Source organism: Solanum stenotomum, chromosome 12 (assembly GCF_019186545.1).
Source record: "Solanum stenotomum isolate F172 chromosome 12, ASM1918654v1, whole genome shotgun sequence".
Taxonomy (NCBI): Eukaryota; Viridiplantae; Streptophyta; class Magnoliopsida; order Solanales; family Solanaceae; genus Solanum; species Solanum stenotomum.
This window is the reverse complement of record NC_064293.1, coordinates 19,662,596-19,669,469: the sequence shown is the minus strand read 5'-3', so window position 1 is coordinate 19,669,469 and position 6,874 is coordinate 19,662,596. Positions and strand designations below refer to the sequence as shown.

At 31.4% G+C, this 6,874-nt stretch overlaps 1 pseudogene; it reads right to left on the bottom strand.

Annotated features, from left to right (window-relative positions):
- Window positions 1-449: 449 nt before the first annotated feature.
- On the bottom strand, window positions 450-3,032 carry LOC125847210 (uncharacterized; annotated as a pseudogene).
- Window positions 3,033-6,874: the final 3,842 nt, after the last annotated feature.

The following is a 6,874-nucleotide window of genomic DNA, read 5'->3' as shown; positions in this document are numbered from 1 at the left end:
TTTTATTTATTTTAAAGCAGTCTACGAACATAGGCAATTAATTTAGTAAGTAAATCTTTGTCTGTAATTTATAAAAGAAATAGTACAAGGATCAATGTGGGGTTTTAGATGGTGATGCATTTAATTAATATAATGAACTAACCTAATTAATTAACTGCCAGTATTCGAAATTCTAATCAAAAGCGTCAGAATTTAGATACATGTATCTAGTGTGATTCACATATATCTGTGTATCTTGTTCGCCTTTCTCCTATCTTGCTCAGAGGCGCAGCTAGGTGGGGGTTCATGGATTCGGGCAAACCAAATAGCTTTTCAGTAGATCCTTTTTTTAAAGCAAATTTACCACTAGACAGTGTCTAGAGGCCTTTTATTAAACATAAAAATATATTAGTAGGAACAAGTACAAGCAAAGGGGGCTAGGCCTTACCTTACTAATCCTAATGAAGTACCTAACTACTGTTACTTAACAAGCATGAAGAAAATAAGAGCTAGAGAGAACTTAGTATTTTCTGATCATCACAGAGTTAGTAATACACTCCATGATGATATTACAAATGAGGATGCTTAAATAATGTAAAAATATGTCAATCAAGAAGAAAGTTGAGCTACCAACCTCAAACTTTCTATTACAAAAGCATGAATTAAAAAAGATTGATTGTCCATCAAAAGTAACTTGAAGTATTTTTCTCTTGTCTTCTTCTTCAAATCCATCCAACAACATTTGATAATTCATACCTTCTTTATGGATTTGTTGGATCTAGTTGAACCTATTGATACTGTCAAATAGTTTTGCTTTGCCTGTCGCATCGGTAGGTGCCTTGGAACAAACTCCTCAGTCATTTTACCGTTCATCGTGTTGTCATGTGTCTTCTTTTTGCTTTTGTTGCTTCTACTTCTTTGTTGCCTAGGTAATATATCCCCTTCCCTAGCCACTCTATCAAAGCATATGTCCAGCATATCGTCTTCCTCATCTTCATCAAGAGAATCCTCACCCAAATCAATTGTATTTGACACTAAGGGGTCGTTTGGTGTGATGGATAGAGAAAGTTATCATGGGATAAAAATTTAGTGTCTCTTAATCCGTTGTTTGGTTAGACAGGATGGGATAACTTATCCCAAGATTAACAAATAGTACTGGGATAAGTTATCCCTCCTTGAGGGTGGAATAGTAATCCCAGGATAACTTATCCTGGGATAAAGTATGTAAATTAACAAAATTATCCCCTTAAACTCTCTTTTATACACCACTCATACATTCATGTATATTAATATAATTTTCAACAACTATAGTAACATTCACAACCTTACTTAATCGTTGTTTTTATCATAATATATTTTTCTATTAAAAAAATACATTTTATAAATACAATTTTTATTTATGAATATATTATAGGTTGATTTTTTTTTTTGCCTAATTTTATGTTTATTTATATTTTGATTTCTCTTAAAATATTCACTCACTACTAAATTACATAGTTTATTACTCACTTAAAAATTATATTCTATGTATCCATTAAAATGTAGATAACTTTAATGATAAAATTTCTTTTACTTTGATAAATTTAAAATGAAAGTTTAATTTTTAAGCTAAATAAGATGAAAGTTTAATTTTTAAGCTAAATAAGATGAATGTTTTATTTTTAAGCTAAATAAGATGATTTTTATTTTTAAGTTAAATAAGATGGAAGTTTTATTTTAAAGTTAAATAAGATGAAAGTTTAATTCTAAAAACACACGGCACAATCATGGAAATGCACATATAAAAATATTTAAGCTAAATAACATGAAAGTTTAATTTTTGAGAATGAATAACTACATTTTGCAAAGAGAATGTAAAATAAAAAAAAAATAAGGTGGAGGGTATTTTTGTAAACAAACAACTTATTATTAAAAATTATGCAATGGATATAAGTTTGAATATGACAAACCAAACAAGCAATAAAAACTACTCTCAACATAACTAATCCCAGCATAATTTATCCCAACATAACTAATCCCAGGATAACTTGTATTCAAACCAAACGACCCCTAAGGCCCTTGACTCATTCTTCTTTGCAAGCACACATTTAGGCACAAATACGAAAACTTCTGAACTTAATTTGCTATTCAAAGCAGGTGATGAGACCTGATCTTCTTGGATCAAATCGTTGTCATTCTCTGTTAACCTTACTTGCTTTCCAGTATTCTTCAATAAAGCATCAAAGCTATTCGAACATAATTGGTCTCTTGAGGCATAATTACTAATATCTTGCCTCTTCTCACTGTCATGAAAATTTTCAGTCGGACCTTTTTCACTACATGGAGAATTATTTTGTCTAGTTGGGGAAAGGATTCAGCTACTAGTTGATTTTTTTTTGTGCAACCACTGTCCAGTTTTTAGTTGCATTCTCGTTTTCAACTAGCAAAACATGTTTTCCATAAATTTCAGCATCTTCAACATCAAATGTATCCATTAGTTTTTGTTTTGAATCCATTAATTTTTTCCTTGAACCAACTTGCGGCGCATCAACCCCAATTCTTGGTGTTCCCCCTGCGCTTATAGTTGCATTAGACATCAAATTCAGCCCAACTTTTTTTGATTGCACCTCATTAGTAGCAACCTGTTGGTTATTGCAATCATCTTTATTTTCGGTAGTTGTTTGAACACCAATATTACTTGTATCAACATTCATCAAGTTTGCACGATTTTGCTCAAAAGTGGCAGCAACTAATTGTCGATCTAAAGAAGTAGTTTTACTTTGATTGACATCTACAATCTTTCTTTTTTCATTTAGTATTTCTCTCGCATCACCTTGATACTTTTCACTATCGGTAGTACCTTTTAAAGCAACTTCAATGATATCATTAATTTGTTTGTTATTTTGATTTCTTCTCGAGATGAAACGGCAATTATCTTCATCATGGCCTTGGTGCTTACAATAATTGCAATACAAAGGTAGATTATCATATACAATCTCCTGAAAAACCTTGATCAACTTACCAGATTTTCCATCCACAAACTACAATCTTATACGATTTGAAAGCTTTTTCATTAGATCAAGTATTACCTTGACCCTAGTCGTGCTAGGTCTTGACTTGCTTTGAGTAGCTTTATCTATAGCTATTGGTTTCCCAACTGCTGATGCTATAGACATCAGAGACTTCTTTGCAAACAAATCTGGAGATAAGTTCGATAAAGAAATCCAAACCACAGCTAACGTCGTTTCCTCCTTAGGGTTATATCCAATGGATCATGAAAAAATCCTACAATAGTGCTCTTCTCCATTGTAGAGATCATAATTAACTGAGCGAGATAAAGATAATACATAATCTTCATATTCAACAAAATTTGTCTTGGAGCAAGTAAGTCTATTAAACAATTGCCCTTGGTACCAAGATGTTTCAGTAAAATTGACTTTAATACCTTCAAATCTGGCGCACCATGGGATAATTTAAACACCACTGCTTGATGTAATTCCTCTTCGATCATAAAGTCTTCTCTTTCCTCCATTAAAAACGTGATAGTAGGTTTTCCATGAATTATTTCGATTGATTTTACCATTATTTTTTAGTTAATTAGGGCAGATTGTTTAGGATTTATAGTATTGAAATTGAAAAGGGTGGTGTATGTGGTAGTTTGGGGTGGTGGGGGGGCCTGGACAGCCTCGAAAGGAGGCCGTCCAGTGGCCGTAGCAGCCATGATAGCTGCGCAAATGCTGCCTATGTAGGAGCCAAACCCTAGGTCGGCAGTTCTTTTGGATCTTTTTATAATCACCGTAGACTCTGTATTTGTACTAGAAAATTAATTAAAAAAATATGTATATTAATTTATGAAACCCTAACAAAATTAATTGATACTTATTAAAGAAGTTTAGAACCCCAAATTCTTAATCCTGACTTCGTCTCTGATTTTGCTAGACTCTCTCCTTCTCTCGCTTGCTACTCTCTCCATTTTAATGTATTAAGTAACGAGTATCTGACTTGAAATATGATATAAAATTATTAATCAGTGAAATAATAGTGTAATTATTTTAAATTATAAAAAAAAATATTAATAAATATGATACGGATGTATGTCTAATAGAGATAACGTACAAGTTTTGTTTTCTGAAAGATTTACTGTGTGAGAGCCGCCCACAAAGAACATCCAGGTACGTTAATTAATTTTTCAGTCCAGGTGCACTTTTATTTTGTCATGCCACATATATAATACTCTATTTTAGGATAAATCTTTTTTGCTAGAAAGGCTGGTCAGAATTTTATTTTATCTATGTTATTTTATTTTTTAAAATATTTTACCTTTTTAACTTTAATATCTTTTAACTAAAAAATAGAGAAAAGATCAGTTTATTTTAAAATTAAAAAAAAAATTATAATTTTTTTAATTTTCTGACCAATTTTTTTGTTCATTTAGCATTACTCTACATTTTATTATATATGAAAAAATTAGTGACAATATTATAATTAATCTTCTGAAAGTCTACTGCTGGAGTGCATGATTACCTATTGACCAGATTCCATGAAGCTAAGTGAGTATTAAGTATCACTTAATTTGTAATTTATACTTGACAACCAATGTTGTTGGAGCAGCTTTTGCCTTTTGCCTTTTGCCTTTCTACTCTCTCTAGGTTTTTTATTTTTATAATAACTAATCCTTTTGTCGTTATTGTTTCATTGCTGATTAAAAAATAGTAGTATGCCATTTTCTCCTTTCCAACATCTCTGAGAGGAAAGAAAATCTCTTTAATTCCAAGGTGGTTGGATCTGAATATATTAAATATTGTTCGATTTTCAACTTTTGTAAGTATACTATAAAATAGTATTCTCTCTAGTTTTTTAAATTTTTTAGTCAAATTCTGATTAATTTTTTTGGCTATTTAACACTTTCCATGAAATAAAAGGCTTTAATCTACCTACCTTTTCGAGACCTCAAGGGCTACCTATTGAAAATACAGAGGAGAGTCCAACTGGTTCTATGCTCTTAAGCACTTACCAAGGCATTGTGTGTACTTGTATAATGAAGAGGTTTATAGGAATCAGCTGCTCACTTTACAGCCACAAGTATTTTTATTTTATATTAATTAGAGAGGCAACCTAAATGCCTAGGTGACCCTTTGCGGCTTCCAACTTCCAACTTAAAAGCAACATCATTTGGCACAACTAGGGGAAGATTCCTTTTGCAATTTATGGCAAAAAAGGTTCTTTGTCAAAAACTAGTCTACCTGGCTTATGGAATTACTTGACTTACCGTTTGGCCAAAAATGTTTTCAAATTTATTTTGAAAATGGTGTTTAACCATATAACTTGTTGTTGTTCGACAAATATCTCAAATTTTTAAATACTGGAAAAAAAAATAGTATTTGGATCAAGTTTTAGTATAAGAAATCCTTTAAAATTTGAAATTTAACCTTAACTTTTATATTTTATAACAACACCCATCATTTATAGTTTTAGACTAAATTTCAGTCTTAGTTTGATATACAAAATTTGTACAGTTATATACATATTTTATACAAATTTTATTCGAGCTTGCTCTCAGAAATCACTTCTAATTACAAGGAGTAATAATAGTTTTTCGTATACAAATATGATATTGTCCTTTTGTTTTCTTCCTTTTTTTCAGATTCATATTCATTGTGTTCTTTATCATGGCTTTTTACGAAACATGTTCCTTATAAAATGATAATACCAACTTAAGGGTATTTTTAATATTTATTAAAACTTATGGATATAATTCATATTTATTTTTTTAAAAAAAAACATTTCTCCCAAAATTTATGACCAAGCAAATGGTGAAACTTCACCCAAAACTTCCCCCAAAAATAATTTGTTGTAACGACCTCCCTCGTCGTTATGGGTGAACTATTAGAGAAGGAAAATGAGAGTGGAAAATTTTGGAGTTGTGAGCCAACAATTTCAGGATAGGCTAAGCTTTGACGAAATCTGAGTGAGGCAAGTTCTAGGACAATTTGGGGAGGATTGGGTTAAACGTCTAGGTAAAGTCTGATTTCCTTGTTGATAAGATGTCAAGGAGTCTGTAGGAATTTTTGGTAGTGTGTTCGGATGAATAGAACACACGATATAGAATTTTGTATGAATGGTTAGTTTAGAACGTCAAGGTTTAAAGGTATGTCGCGAAATAGGCTAATTTTGGAGAATTTCTAAGTCTCTGTCTCGTGCAAGTCGTTATAATGGGCGACACACCGTTTATAGCAGTGGAACTAAGCCGCTATAGTGGGGTTAGTTGCAGTTAATGAAGTAAATTCCAAAAAATTGCTCATTATTTTGCAACCACGTTATAGGGAAAAGCAGGGGCGACTTAGGGAGAATTTTATGTGTTTTTCATCGTTATTATCGGTAAAGGTAAGTAAAATACTCTCCTAACTTAGTAATTAGATTCTTAAGCTTTAGAATTTATGGTGGTGTTCTTAGAAGATAGTTTTGTTTGGTATAGTGGTGGAAAATCCTGATTTAGAGAGAATTATCATGAAATTGGCCTTGATTTTGAATTAGGATATAATCCGGGTGTATTTAAACCATTTGGGTCTGATTATATGTTAGTTTGATTGTTTAAAAACTAAGAATGAGCTAGACTTTATAACAAGGGGAACACTCGGGTTTGATAGAGCTTTCAAGCTTGATTTGAGGTAGGATTATTGTTTGTTTTCCATTTATGTTATATTAGTTTGCTAACTGCTTTGTTAGTATAACATGTATAATGAAAATGGAAGAAGTATAACTGAAATGTTAACTTGTTGTCATTCGCATGCAATAAATGTATTTACTTGGGTGTACAAATGAGATTTGTATTCATTGTGATTATGATTGTTGATTGATTCATTTATGGTTGGCTCTATACCATGCCTGACATATGATATCTTTTGATTGGCTTAAG